Source organism: Amblyomma maculatum, chromosome 2, assembly GCF_055883805.1.
Source record: "Amblyomma maculatum isolate TAMU_Amacu chromosome 2, ASM5588380v1, whole genome shotgun sequence".
Lineage (NCBI taxonomy): Eukaryota > Metazoa > Arthropoda > Arachnida > Ixodida > Ixodidae > Amblyomma > Amblyomma maculatum.
Window position 1 is genome coordinate 176,126,336 of NC_139345.1, and position 16,518 is coordinate 176,142,853.

Here is a 16,518-nt window from a genome sequence, read left to right on the forward strand (position 1 = left end):
GACCCCACTTTGGAACAGGTCGTTAAGGTAAGCGAACAAGATGTACGCAGTCCTAAATGACCAAGAACTCAAAGCAAAGGATCATCCGGAAAGGTTCACGAAATTTATGTGATTCTTGCTAATTACCGTAGTATTGTTCCTAAACTTGACACCGTAAAAGGCATGATTTTCACGTGCTGTCCAGATGTCATTATTGGCACTGAAACATGGCTAACTACTGAAATTTGTAACAGTGAACTATCATTTCCTGATAATCTATGTGTTTTTCGTAAAGACAGGAAAGAGGGAAGGAGAGGAGGCGTAATTAGCGCCTTAAGAAGCGATTATCAGCCATGTCAGGTCACCTTCGACACGTGCATCGAGCTGTTGTGGGTCATGTTTTGACTCAAAGGTGCCACATATATCATAGATGCATGCTACCGCCCCCCAAACAGCCGTCCGGATTTCATTGACCATCTGCACGATGCATTAGAATACATTTTTGCTACTTACCCCCAAAGCATTGTTTTATTAGGTGGGGACTTCAATTATCCTGCTATTAATTGGATAAAACCATCCGTCACAGCTGGACCCAATCACCACGAATGTTCACGTCTACTTTATACAATAGCTGAGTTCCATCTAACCCAGCTGGTTCAAGAGTCTACCCGAGGTAATCATGTTCTAGATTTATTATTTACTAACCTCTCCACTCCTTTCGCACCTACGTACTCGAAGAAATAAGCGATCATAGATTCTTTCACAGTTACATGACCATGCACATTCCTGTCAAGCAGACTGCTACCAAATGTATACTGAACTACCGAAAGTGTGACAATGAAAAAATGAACTGGATGCTAAAAGACTTTGCGCAGATTTTCGAAGCCGCTTTTGAGACTCGCACGACGAACGAAAATTGGCTGTTATTTCGCGATAAGCTGAAGGAAATTGAGCATGCCTGCATTCCAAAATTACACATAAAGCAGAGAACTGATGCCCCCTGGTTCACAAAAGATGTTAAGACATATCTTAACAAAAAGAAAAGAGTGTACCGCAGAGCAAAAGAAATGAACGACGACGACGCCTGGAAGAAGTTCAAAGCCGTATCAGCTATAACTGCAGTCGCTATAAAGGAGGCTAAAAGCAACTTTTTCAACCATACATTACCGAGTTTGCTCAGAAGCAACCCTGCGAAATTTTGGCAAGTGATTAACCCCAAGAATAGCCACGAGATTCCTGTATTGAAATATTTAGGCGGACTTGTGGTGGCTCCAGAGGCAACACCTGATTTATTTAACAAGCACTTTACAGAAATCTTTACTAAAGAGTCAGTGCCTTTTAATTTTCCTGAACCTCTGAGGCCATTAGTTCTTCATCCATCAGAAGCGGTCGTCATTAACGTAGCTGGTGTTGGCCGTGTTATTGAGCGATTGCCACTTAATTGCAGCCCTGGTCCGGACGTTATCAACACTAAACTTCTAAAACTTACAACACACGTGTCGGCTACCATATTAACTTTCATATTTCAGCAGTCTTTAGATTCCGGATGCATTCCAGATGACTGGAAAACAGCAAACGTCAGCCCATTTCTTAAATCCGGTGACAGCACATCTCCGGAAAATTATCGCCCATATCTCTAACCTCGATTTGTTGCAAACTACTTGAACATATTCTTTACTCGCACATAATGGCTCATCTAAACGACAACAACTTGCTTATTGACAACCAGCATGGCTTTAGGCAAAAGAAATCTTGTCAAACACAATTATCCGAGCTCGTAACAGATCTTCATGAATCGGTACACGAATTAATATATACTGACGCCATATTTATAGATTTTTCAAAAACTTTTGACCACGTTCCCCATAAAAGATTAATGAAAAAAGTTAATAACCTTCAGCTGCATCGCGACATCACCCGATGGATCGAAGAATTCTTAAGAAATCGCTCCCAACGGGTCAAAATTAAAGAGTATTCGTCGAACAGTTCACGCGTCATATCCGGAGTTCCACAGGGATCAGTTTTAGGGCCTCTGCTATTTTTAATTTATATTAATGACATAGCGTTTAATATATCATCTAGCGTACGACTCTTCGCTGATGAGTGTGTAATTTATAAAAAGATAGCTGACCCCACTGACGCAGTTATCTTACAGACTGACTTATATAATGCATCTAAACGAGTGGTGTCACATGTGGCAGATGGAAATTATTATAAAAAAAAACCAAGCTAATGACCTTTTCCACGCGAAATAACACGCTTTCTAATGTTTGCATGATTAATGGCAGTTTAGTTGAAAGAACAGATTGCTTCAAGTGCCTTGGTGTTTTTTTCAGTTCTGATTTAGGCTGGAGCGCCCATATAGATTATATCACGAATAAAGCATTTCGCAAACTAGGACTCATTAAACGTCGTTTACACCTTGCCAACTCCGAGACAAAACTTCACGCGTACACTACTCTCATAAAGTCAGCTCTAGAGTATGCCTCCATAATATGGAATCCAAGTAGTGTGTCATTAAATAACCGTCTTGAGTCTGTCCAAAATCAAGCTGCCAGGTTCATCCTTTCGTCGTACTCAACGTATCACAGTGTGTCTAATCTTAAAAAAATCTCTCAATATGCCCGACCTTGTCATTCGACGCAAGTTCTCTCCTTTATCGTTCTTTCGTTCCTTATATCATGGCGACTGCCCATTTGCAGCTAATCACATCGCTCCTGCCCATCATATTTCATCCCGGACTGATCATCTCTACAAAGTACAGCCAATATTCGCAAGAACGTTAAAATACCAAACTTCACCCTTACTGTTATCTATAGAAAACTGGAATTCAATACCGAGTGATATAGCTATTGAAACTTCTTTATCACAATTTCAAATAAAACTTTCAGGGCACCTTGGTTGTCTGTAATCACCGTTGTATTGTTCCCACTATTGTCTTCTTAAGCGTTACGTGCTGTTCCCTGCACACCTATGTATCGACTAGTAAATGTAGTGCTGTGTACGTCAATCTGTATGTTTTGTATAATTCTTAAGTGCATTTTTGTTAATTACAGAACATCTATGCATCCGCTAGTGAATGTAGTGCTCTGTACTTCGATCTGTACGTTATGTATAATTCTTAAGTGAATTTTTTGTTAATTAATACGCGTGAAGGATATGTATTGTGCTGTTTTTATGCCGCTCCCCCCCCCCCCCATGTAATGCCCACTTGGGTTTTTAGGGTATTTAAATAAATAAATAAATGTGTACGGCGCGAGCTACAATTGCTGACCGTCATGCCCCAGTGTTGTTCATCGTCCTACATGAATGCCCCCACGACATTATCCTTGGCATTGATTTCTTAACAGCCCACTCTGCCCTTATTGACTGCTCTAGCGGGCCAACTTCGCTTGGACCTTCCGCTCTGCTCTGAAGGCCCCTCCTGCTCACCCCGACTTCGATCAGCACAGTTTAGCCGCCTTCCTCCTGAAACTGCCGTTTACATCCCTATGTCGCCATTTCCACCCGTCCCAGACGGCGACTATCTCGCTTGTCCCATTACTGATGTCATGCTGCAGCGGCACGTCACCCTTCCTGATCTAATTGTGCACATCTCCCAGAACTGCACCACTCTCCCAGTCCTTAACTTCAGCTTTTCAACTCAAGTTCTGCCCGAGGGAATTTCATTAGCTTCGCTGTCATCCATGCCCGATTGTGCCATTCCAGCTCTGCCTACAGATCATACAACTGCCGTCCCTGCCAACACCCCCTCGTCGTCCACATCGCGCCCTGATCCGCTTAACAGCATCATATCAGCTGATCTGCAACCTGAATTCGCCGCTGATTTGCTCAAGCTTTTGTTTACCTACAGTGACCTTTTCGACTTCGGCACCCGCCCATTGGGTCAAACGACAGTTGTCACCCACCGCATTGACACCGGGGACGCCAGTCCTATCCACAGGCGGCCCTATCGTGTTTCGCTTGCCGAGCGACGCGTCATTCAAACGGAGGTCGAAAAGATGTTAACGAACGACATAATCGAGCCTTCCAGTAGCCCCTGGGCATCCCCTGTCGTGTTGGTCATGAAGAAGGATAACAGTTGGAGATTCTGCGTTGACTACCGTCATTTGAATAAGATAACCAAAAAAGATGTATATCCTCTTCCGCGCATCGACGACGCACTTGATAGTTTGCACGGAGCCAGCTACTTTTCATCCATCGACCTTCGTTCCGGCTACTGGCAGATTTCTGTCGACGAGAGAGACCGTGAAAAGACAGCGTTCATCACCCCTGACGGCCTCTATCAATTTAAAGTCATGCCTTTTGGCCTATGTAACGCCTCTGCAACTTTCGAACGGATGATGGACTCATTGCTGCGCGGCTTCAAGTGGAAGACTTGTCTTTGTTACTTAGACGACGTCATTGTTTTCTCGTCCACTTTTGACAGCCACCTCTCTCGCCTTTCTACCATTCTCGAGCTATTCCGCCGCGCCGGCCTTCAACTCAACTCAAAGAAATGCAGTTTCGGCCATCGGGAAATCAAAGTGCTTGGTCACTTGGTTAATGCTTCCGGTGCTCAGCCTGACCCTGACAAGATACGTGCCGTCAGAGATTTTCCCACTCCGCGTTCATCCAGCGATGTCCGAAGCTTTATTGGCCTATGCTCCTATTTCCGACGATTCGTCCCGAACTTCGCAGTCCTTGCTCGTCCGCTCACCCAACTCCACAAGAAAGACGTTTCATTCTATTTGGGGCCTGAACAAGTTGCAGCTTTCTCAGAGCTTATTGCTGCTCTAGCTACTCAACCAGTTTTGGCCCACTTCAACCCTTCCGCCAATACTGAACTCCGTACCGACGCAAGTGGCCATGGAATAGGAGCTATTCTCGCTCAGCAACAACACGGCCGTACAAGGGTGATTGCGTATGCCAGCCGCCTCCTCTCAACACCCGAACAAAATTATTCTATTACAGAACGAGAGTGCCTGGCGCTTGTCTGGGCTATTACGAAATTCTGCCCTTATTTGTTTGGCTGCCATTTTACTGTGATAACAGACCATCATGCCCTGTGCTGGCTTTCATCTCTCAAAGATCCTACTGGCCGTTTGGGGCGCTGGGCGCTACGATTACAAGAATACACCTTTTCCGTCGTCTAGAAGTCCGGCCGGCTTCACCAAGATGCAGACTATTTGTCACGTCATCCTGTCGACTCCCCTAGTCCTACAGACTCTGACGATGATGCATATGTCTTATCTGTCTCCGCCTTTGCCAACATTGCCAAGGAACAGCACCTAGATCCTTCTCTGCATTCCATTATCCTCCGTCTTACCTGCGACCGCCCTGACCCATCTCTCGCCTTATTTGTGCTCCACGAGAACACCCTATACAGACGTAATATGCGACCAGATGGCACAGACCTTTTGCTCGTCGTTCCACAACACCTGCGTTCCACCATCCTTGAACAGTTCCATGATGCTCCCACGGCTGGCCACTTGGGTGTCTCTCGCACATACGACAGCCAGCGCCGACGTTTCTACTGGCCGGGGCTTTACCGGTCTGTCCAGCAGTACATTGCCGCGTGTGAACTGTGTCAGCGTCGGAAGAAGCCCACAAATTTGCCTTCAGGTCATATGCAGCCGATACCCATACCAACTGACCCATTTTCCCGTATAGGCGTTGACCTCCTTAGCCCCTTTCCATTTTCCACCTCGGGGAACAAATGGATCGCCGTCGCCACCGATTACGCTACTCGGTACGCTATTACCCGAGCCATCCCGACCAGCTGCGCCACAGACGTCGCTGACTTCCTTCTAGAAAACGTAATTCATCATGGTGCTCCTCGCGAACTACTAACTGACCGTGGCCGCTGTTTCCTGTCGCGAGAGGTTGACGAAATTCTCCGTTTGTGCTCCGTCCGCCACAATTTCACCACCGCATATCACCCCCAGACCAACGGCCTCACGGAACGTCTAAACCGTACCCTCACAGACATGCTGGCCATGTATGTGTCTGACGACCATGGAGATTGGGACGTTCATCTCCCCTTTGTCACATTCGCCTACAATTCATCTGTCCATTCTACCGCTGGATAGTCCCCATTTTATTTATTATTTGGCCGACACCCGTTACTACCCTTCGACACCTCTCTACCCGCGGCAGACGCCACCAGTACTTACACCAGTGATGCCGTCACTCGCGCTCATGATGCCCGCCGGATAGCTCATGCCAGGCTCTCTGCATCCCAAGACTCAAAAGATCCGGTACGACCGCCGCCACCGTGATGTCTACTACACTCCTGGATCTCTCGTTTTGCTGTGGCTCCCGTGCCGTCGAGTGGGCTTGTGTGAAAAACTTTTGCCCCGTTACACTGGCCCTTACCGTGTTTTGCGCCCCGTGACCGACGTTACCTACGAAGTTGAATCTCTGGCTCCAAAGTCCACGTCCACAGCTCCAACCTCCGAAATAGTGCATGTGTCCCGTCTAAAGCCCTATCATCAACTTTCTATTTTGCTAACATAGACCGCACCGGGACTGTGCTTTTGCCGCGGGGGGGGGGGGGGTAGTGTTACTTAGCTGTATTCGCTGTTCGTGATGAGGATGAAGAAGTGAAACAGACTCCGAGAAGACGACGACGCTGAGTGTTGTGAAATCGGTGCCCTCATCAACGTTAGTTGTGCGGACAGCTTTGGGACTGTAAATCTTCCACGTAACAATATGTTCTGTCCATGGCCATTTCTTCTGCTTGATTTCCACTAGAATGTCATTAACTCGAGTTATATCTCTGACCCACTCTGCACGCTTCCTATCTTTTAAAGTTACACCTGCCATTTTTGTTCCAAAGCTCTCTACGTTGTCCTCCACTTAAGTAGAACCGTCTTTGTCACCTTCCACGTTTCAGCCCCATAGGTAAGTAAAGGTAATATGCAACTGTTGTATACTTTCCTCTTGAGCAATACCGGTAAGCTGCTAGTCATAATCTGGGAGTGCTTGCCAAATGCGCTTCATCCCAGTTATCTCCATTTCATGTCTGGATCTGCGGTTACTACCTGTCCTAAGCAGACGTATTCGTCTACCACTTCCATTGCTTCGCTACCTGCTGTAAGCTGTTAATTCCCAAGACTGTTAAACACTACCTTGTGTACAGCATCAAACACATCAATTAGCAATGCGATTGAAGGGGTGTTTGTATGCACGCCGTGTAATTATACTGAGTACAACGTAGTCATTCTATTTGGAGCCTTTAATAAGAAAGAATGTTTCAACGGCAGACACAGTAACATTTGTTATTAAAATTAGGATCAGATCCAGATGTCCCTACTACAAGTGAGATGCAACCATCGATATCGTGTTTTTCAAGTCTCCCGCATAAAATGACGTCAAGGTAACCACGACAGAATACGTAGTCATCCATTTCAGCCACCATTGCACGGTCTTCATATGGATTCGCCAAAATATATAACATTAACACAGATGGGAACCCAATGTGTCGTGTCTTCATTTCTGAAAGACGCACACCATTAATTTACTCCCTCCATTAATTTATGCCCTCAACGATGGCGTTTCTTGTGCTCACGTTCGGTATCAATGCTCGGCAGCGTGGAACGGCTTGAAAACATTTTGCCCTAACCAATTAGACTTCTCGAGTTTGGAAGTGCATTTGAAAATTTTATTTGATTACCTAATTATTCATCGTCACTCTCAAACCAGGTGGCACCACCTAGCGCTTACAGGTTTTAGCCGAATACTTTTTTGTCTATAGTTCACCAAAGACGAAAAGAATAAAGAGGTATAACACGAAAAAGCGCGGCTTCCTTCGTCGCGTCTTTGGTGCGCTTTGAAAATAAAAATATGAACACGTACAAAGTCACCGAATGTTCTGCTTTTAGCAAACAACAATATGATAACACAGTTTTGTTTTGGTAAGTTTAAGGCTTGCTCGCACAAGCGCAAGGTATATAAGCTTAAACCTCATCGAACATCCACTTGTAGGCTATTTTGGGTAGACTGTTGACTGCTTACATTGTGCTTTGTATTACTTTGATATGATGGTAAAGCTAGAGGGAGAATTATGATACGCGCTTCACGATCCCGGGCGTGGCGCAGTTGGTTAAAGCGCTTCGCTGGGGATTCGAGGGATGGAAGTTGGATTGGATTTGAAGAAAGAATTTTGATTTTTCTGATGACGTCATCAGGATGACTGACAAGTGGAATCCCGAAGTGTCTTGCGGAATCTTTATGCTGTTTGGTGTGGCATTTGAGGAAGAGCAAAATGAAAGGCGCCGCACGGACGCCTGGATTGGAATCCGGCGGAGGCAGCTTCCTATATGCGTGAATCGCCTGGATATGTCGTGACTGAACGTGACGTCGTCATGACGTCAGTTTAGATTATAAGGCATTACGGGATATGATGTCATGATGACATCATGATGAGCCATTAAAGGCTTTCGCCTTAAAACCATAAAGTGTCACCTGCAAAAAAGATGTTGAGTGAACGTTTGATGAGCTAAGAAAATGGCAAATAATTAAGAACAAAGACAAAAACAAGGCTAAACAAAGTTACATCATGGTCAACGTGGCTGAAGAAAGGAAAATCGTTCTAGCGCACATATGACTCATTTGACGATGCCAGGTAAACTGGCAACCATATATGTACAGACGCTCGCTTTAAGCAATCTCATGTCACCTCGGCACTATGTGCTCTCGAGTCACGTCCCCTGTTCCGCATCCGACGTCCAAAAACTGCTGCTCGTGGTCACTCGCCGGGTACTTCCACTCGAACGAACGTAGCAAGTCGAAGAGCGGCTTCGCGGCAGGCGCCATCTTAGTGCAGTACACGTGAGGAGCTTCCGCTGTCAAGAACGGGCCCGGAGCGGCCGAGGACGATGTTCCTCGTTCTGTCATCTCAAGCGGCACGGCTCCTGCAACATAGAAAAATGCTTGCTGCCAATTCTAAAGGTATATGGAACGTTTGGATGTAGCGGGCGTCATTGTACACGTCCGATATGCAGAAGCTGAGGGTCTTCTTTGCTGCGTCAGTCTTCCCCATGTGACGGCAGTCATTACCTCAAGAAACGCCCTCGACATTCTGGAATTTTCGCATGCGTTCCGCGGAAAAGCAGCCTTTTCTTGCTAATTGGGATACTACCTAACTTAACCTTATAGATGAAGCTAATTTTTTCTTGGGAAAATTGGATTAAGTTGTTAACCCCAAACTTTTCCCCACGCTCAAGAAATATTATAGAACTGTTTAATGCCGACAACAGTGTGCAGTTCCCAACTCAACTCCAGAGATCCTTCGAGGCCGTTTTTTTACACTGACGACAGGCTTCAATCGGAGGAAGAGAGCCGTCACTCGACAATCACGATCTGCCGGATCGACACCGGTACGCCGAGCAGCTTCGTACTCGCAGCAGCAGATGAGCTACCTGACTTCAACACGACCACACTCATTGCTAGCGGAGTTTTGACGAAAGCTAGGTGGGACCACATTCTAGGACCGTAGAAAGGGCTTCGTCTACGATCATCCTGGGCGCTTAGTATTCTTAAAGTATTCTTAAAGTATAAGTATTCTTAAAATCACAATTCAAAGTCATTGTTTTATTGAGTGCGACTGGGAAACACTTGGGCAAAACACGGAACTGACGATAAAATTGAGAACGTCTGTCTTTCTGCAGGCCTCTCTAGTGCGAGAGGAATCAAACGAAGTCCCTGCCTGCCTCCAACGCATTACAGTCGACTGAAAGCTACACTGACCGATGACGCTTTCACTTTTGACCGTCCATGCTAGGATTTCAGTTAAGCAAAGTGAAATGCAGTACCACGTGCAGTTCACTTCACTTCAGTCGAGAAAGGGACTTTCTGTGCTTTCATTTGTGACTGAACTTCTTAGAGCCCTGGAAAGGTGCGCTACGGAACAAATAATATAGCGCAGTCGTTGCGTTGACGCCATTCTGCTAGTATCTTGGTTTTATTTCTAGCCTGCTTCATTTAAGAACGTGCACTGGTCATGAGAGCCAGCAACTGTAGCTGTAAATTTTCGCTTGACTCGTTTTGCAGGGAACCACTTGAGCGCTTCTAGACAGGTCTGCTCATGCATGCATACGTTGCTGCGTGAAGTCGATACCATCGATAGGGACCCGCCCTTGGTGGAGAGTAAGCTTACGCCGACGGGAGCGGACGCACTTCGATTGGGCTCGGCTAACAAGAAAGGAAATTGTGTGAAAAATCCAACAAATGCTGAAAAGTTTGTTTCGAGCACCTTCCTGAAGTCATCCGGAATTCACCGAGGTCTTTCTCAAACCTGTGAGTGTTTTATTGGACATCGAAATGGGCTTTTGAAGCTCCTCGGCGGCGGCCATGCTAGGCGATACGAGGCCTAGTAATGCCGACCGAGAGCGCATGGATACCTTAGACCAAGGGAAAGCGGGATCTAGTGGTCTGTGTTCAACAACCGCTAACCCAGCTCACTCTGCTAAACACCAGGGAATGGAATTAGACGTCCAAATCCCAACTTCTAAGGACATGGAAGAGGGTCGTACCTGGACGCCGGATGACCTTTACTCCAACTGGCACGTAAACATATGCAAGAAGAATCGCCAAAGGTTAGCAAGAGGCGAACAAGTCGTGATCGCAGGAAAGATCTATGCTCCCCCGACGAAACCGAAGAAAACGATAGCATCGCCAGTACAGCCGGCTATGGATCAAACAACGTCTCAGAAGAGGAGGAAATTACCACCCTTTCCTAAAACTGACTATAAGGTGATAATAAGACCAAAGAAAGGCATGGAGGTCAGAAAATTCGTTCCTACCCAGTTCTCAAGAGCCATCGTGACTGCCTGCAACAACCCAGCATTGTGCGACTTCTCCAAATTTATTGTGAGACCCCGCACAGGATCGAACATCATCATAGTCAGCACTCCTTAGAACGAGACTGCGGACGCCATACGGCACATCAAGAGTCTGACCTCAGAAAACAAGGCTTACGAAGTCAATCTACCTGGCGGCACCTGAGGACGTCATTAGAGGAGTTATTCATGGAGTGGATCCAAACACATCATCAGAGGAGCTTCTATCAAACATCCGACTACGCACACAATGGGGTCGAGATCGTTCAAGCACGAATGTTGGGAAAGTCTCGCACGGCAGTGCTAACATTCATAGGCCCCATTCTCCCCCGCTACGTGATCTATTACGGGGGAGAGACGGCATGTTACCCATATCGACCAACCCAACAGATCTGCCAAGACTGTCTTAAGGCAGGCCACAGAGCGGATGTCTGCCCAACACCCACCGCCAAAGTATGTCGGAACTGCGGCCTTCATGAACCAGAGGAAAACCACCTTTGTGAAGCCAAGTGCGTGGGCTGCCAGGGAAACCACCCAACGGGAGACAAGGCCTGCAAGCAGCGCCTCAGGGCACATATCGGACGTTACAACAACAAAGCTAAACAAAGCAACAACAATCAGCAACAGAAGCCTCCCCAGCAGCACGTCAGCCGAAAGATCAGCAGATCAAGCCGATGGAGCGCCGCTGGTTTTCATCGGAGGAGGAGGAACAGCAGCTGGCAGAGAAACAGAGACCCCAGTCCCGACCGAGATCCAAGGGACGGGACTTGACAGCCTACTATTCCCAACAGAAGACACAACATATTAGGCCCAACCTGCAGGGACCACTAGAAGCGATTGGGGCGACGCCAGACAAGCTAGAGCACGACACCAAAAGGGTAAGCTGGGCTCAGGTTGCCCCTCCCACTGCTCTAAACAGGTATGGTCCATGCCAGGATTGCACTAGGCTCGAAGAGCAAAATAGACAACTGAAAATCAAACTATCAGAACAACAGAAACGCCTTAATAAGGTAGAACAATAACTACAACAACTCCTATAAATGGGTCAGAAGCAAACTGCCCCCCAACCCTCATCAATAGTATCGGTACAGCCACAACCGGTACAAAATGCTGTATATACCTCCGCATCTCAAACTCAACAGGTGAGTGTACTCCAAACGCAACGGCAGAAACCGCTCACACAAACTCTCGGACTTCACACTCAAGAAAACGCACCAAGCATTCTTAGTCAAATGCAACAAATGATTAATCAAATGCAGTAGACCATGACACAACTAACCAAACAACTCCAAGACCAACAAATTGCCACGCAAACTCAATTAGCGGCAGTTCAAGCAGAATTCAATTCGAAAATCCAAATAATAACTCAGGGGGTGCTAAAACGCACGGGAATCCCCGATGACCCCCGACTAAAAGCCCACCGAAGGTCCGCTGGCATGACAGATCTCAGCGACTGCGAGGCAGTGGCGAGCAACGCTGATGGCTGCCTCCCCTAACCGGCAACCACACCACCTAGAGCTCTGGCAGTGGAACTGTCGTTCCTTCAAGAGGAAACGCAGCTCCCTGCAGATGTTTATTCAAAATCAACCGATACCTCCAGACGTCATATGGCTCCAAGAAACAGGATGCACAACATACCTCAAATGATACCTCACATACACCCATGACACGGCACCTAAAATAGCTAAACTAGTGGCCCCCACGCTAACAGTCACACCGCACGACCTTCCCTTCAGTGAAATTAATCAAGTTCTCATCGAGGTCATCTCTCAAAAAAGAAGAAAGCAGAGTGTGTTTGTCCTAAACCTTTACAGTTCTCCAAGCAACATGCAGGAAGATTTCAAGCCGCTTTTACTGGAATGCACACGCATAGCGGGAACGAGCCCCCTTATTATTATGGGGGACCTAAACGCTGTACATACGGCATGGGGCTACCACAAGGACACTCCGAAGGGAACCAAGTTGTTGGAAGCGGCTGAGCAGCTGGATCTCTGTCTTATGACGGACACCATGTCCCCCACTAGAATTGAAAACAGTGTAAGCAGCGACACCTGCCCAGACCTAGCTTTCACCAAAAACATAAGACATTGCACCTGGACCAACCTAGAAGAAACACTCGGTAGCGATCACAAAATCCTTAGCTTATCCCTAATGACAACCCGTATGAAAAGGAACATTGGCTCTACTAAAATAACGGACTGGGATAAGTTCAGACAAATTAGACCGCCACACGACGGCATCGCAACAATTGAAGATTGGGTTCAAAGCTTAAAGGATGTTCATGCAAAAACGACCCAGACCATCAACACAACGACAAAAACCCCAGAAGTAGACATATCTCCTACATTTATGGGAAGCCCGAAAAAAGTCTATTAAAATGGTGGAAAATGCAATAATTAAATAGAAAACTTAAAATGAAGATAGCACAGGTTACGGCTGAAGCACAAGAGTATGCTATAAAGCTCGCCAAGCAAAACTGGGCAGATTTCTGCAATTCGCTGAAAGGAACCCTAAGCACGGCTAAAGCATGGTCAATATTAAGAAGCATGATAGACCCCTCAAAAACCAAAATGGCCACAAGAAGAACCCTCCACACCATAGCCCATAAATACCCGGGCACAGATGCAGAGTTGATCACCGCCATGCACAAGAAATACATAGGAGACCCTACTCCGGCTTGCCAAACTTCATATGCGGGTCAACCAAACGCCTCCCTTGACTCCCCCATAACACTGGCGGAGGTCTACTCAGCAGCCCGTACATTTACAAGAAACACTGCCCCTGGAGGAGACAAAGTCACCTACGCCATGATTAGGAACTTAAGCACCGAACATCTGCAGGACCTAACGAAGTACATCAACGAAGAACTGTGGGAGAAGGGACAGATCCCATCAGCTGGGAGACACGCGGATATCATCCCCATAACAAAGGCTGGAAAGCCACCGGCTGTGGAGAGTCTCCGTCCTATCTCCCTCACTTCTTGCCTGGGAAAACTCTATGAAAAAGTAGTCCACCTCAGGCTCCAAAATTACATCGACGAAAACATCTTTCCTTCCTGCATGGTGGGCTTCCGCAAGGGACTCTGCACGCAAGATGCTTTCCTCCGGATTAGGGAAGAAGTCATCAACACCATACCCCGAAAAGGCGAAAATTTCATTCTGGCACTAGATCTCAAAGGAGCATTCGACAACATTGGCCACCGAACCATATTGCACGAATTAAACAATATCAACTGCGGAGAAAAAAATCTTCAAATACGTGAAGGCATTCCTCTCAGATCGCACAGCCACCATAGGAATTGGAGAGATCCGATCACCAAGAGTACCCATGCCGAACAAAGGTACACCGCAGGGTTCTATAATCTCTCCAATGCTATTTAAAATAGCAATGATAAATTTAGCAAAAAAACTGTTGACCCGCAATGATATTGGCTTCAGTTTATACGCGGACGACATCACCATCTGGGCTACTCAGGGATCCTTGGCGCAAAAAGAAGCTCTGCAAGCCGCTATAGACCTAGTCGAGGAATTTGCCGGGGAGAGCGGTCTTCAATGCTCCCCAGAAAAATCCGAACTTACCAGGCTACACAGAAGAAATTACAAGTCCCCAGAAGAAATTCAGCTCTCTCTAGGAGACCAGACAAGATCAGAGTTTTGGGGTTGTGGTTGCAAAGCAATTTGAGAGTGGATTATACAATCAAAACACTCAAAACCACAGTCAACCAAATTTCCAGAATGATTAGAAGGGTGACCTGGCACCGGAAAGGGATGAGGGAGGAGGACGCCCTCCGCCTTGTACAAGGCCTAGTCGTTAGCAGGATTACCTACGGGCTCCCATATCACGAAATTAGAATCACTGATAAAAGGGCCATTCACACTATCATAAGAGGAGTCAATAAAACGGCCCTAAACCTCCCGCCAACAACATCAACGGAACGTCTTTGGGCACTCGGAGTGCACAATAACTTCGAGGAGCTCAAGGAGGCGGTTCTAGAGAGTCAGAAACAACGCCTAACAACAACGCAGGCGGGTAGGGAAATCCTGTCAAAACTAGAGCTATGGCAGGCACTAAGAACTTCCGAGATCAAATGACAAATTCCGACATCCACAAGAAACAACATCTATGTGAACCCGATACCCAAGCACATGCACCATGAGTTACAGAAGGGTCGAAGGAAAGCCAGAGTCAAATCATTGGAAAAACAATTGTCTAAAGACGCGGAAGTTGTCTACGTGGACATAGGGGCTTACGGCGAGCCTGGCAAGTTCACAATAGCTGCAGCTGACCACCAGAAGAGGCCAATTATTCAGGCTTCGATCTATACCAAGGATCCTGCGGAAGCGGAATCATTGGCAATAGCCGTCACCATAAAAGCACAAGACCACCAAAAGAAGTCATCACACGTGGTGACGGACTCCCAATCAGCCTGCAGGGACTACCTGACCGGAAAACCTCACAGAAGAGCGTGTGCAATATTACGTTCCATCTCCCAGACGCACACAATTACATGGACACCTGGACACGAAGGCCTAGAAGGAAATGAGGTAGCGAATGATCTAGCCCGAGCTCTCACAAACCGGGCGGATCCCCATCCCTACCCCACCCCTCTCCTAGGACCCTACGGCGACAGGCTGGAACACCTACGGTTAGAAAGAAGAATTTTCTCACCGCCACACAAACAACTTTCTTCCTCGGACGCTATAGACTGGAGAAATATACAAACAAACACATTCCCTAATCTTCACATTTTAAATAAGATAAGCCCAACAAAATACGCGAGTTACTGTCCTTGGTGCGATGCAAGCCCCACACTCTATCACATCTCTTGGGAATGCCAGGACAAACCTGACCCAACGTTACTAGTGCTATGCCCGACACACGAGCAGTGGGAGGCGGCCCTGACCAGCGACAACCTGGACCAGCAAGCCTGGATTATCCAGCTAGTCCGCAAGTCAGCTGCTGCCAGCGGAGCCCTGGACTAGGGGCACCGACCACCCAGCTCCTGCGAATTCGTACTGATTATTATGCTCATTAAAAGTTGTCTCTCTCTCTTTCTTTTTATATTTCATCGTTTTTGCGTTTTAAAATGCTCGGTGTCGGCAGTGCATAAACAGTGGTCTTCAAATTGAGCCAGATGAGTATTGCTGATAGAAAAACTATCTGTGTCGTCCAGCGAAAGCCTTAGGTATAGTCCGCGAGCAGCCTAGGGCGAAAAAGATGCGATAAGCAGTTAAATGATGCGCCTCGTAAATTACAGAGTACCGCGAATGATCCGTTTTCCAGCACAAATGGAATATTGTCCAAATATAACTAATATTACTCCAGGCTCGGAACGCTACATGCATTCAAGTCTGTTCAATTTTTTCGAGCATCACTCATTAGCATGAAAGCTTTTCAATCAGCTTTACTTAAATGATCCAGACAAAGAGCACGGATAACACCTAGGAATTTAAGATCTTTCCCCAGGTCCTTCAAACAACATAGTTTTCGAGTCAATGAATATAAACTACGATAACAATTGTCTAAATCAAAATTGAACAAAAGAGACCAGTATCCAAGGCAGGCTCAGAGAAAAAACTATAGTAAGCCCCAATAAATTATACGTATTGTCAAATTACGAGGAAGAAAGTTTGCTGAAAAGCGTGAATGTTTGGGCGAGCTGGTCGGACAGACTTGAAATGAACGGCGCGTCACGGAGAGACAAGGATAGAGAACA

General features: G+C 46.6%; 1 pseudogene; it reads right to left on the reverse strand.

Annotated features, from left to right (window-relative positions):
• The window catches only part of LOC146200491 (4-vinylphenol methyltransferase 1-like), a 51,779-nt pseudogene extending 42,920 nt beyond the window's left edge, over positions 1–8,859 (reverse strand).
• Positions 8,860–16,518: the final 7,659 nt, after the last annotated feature.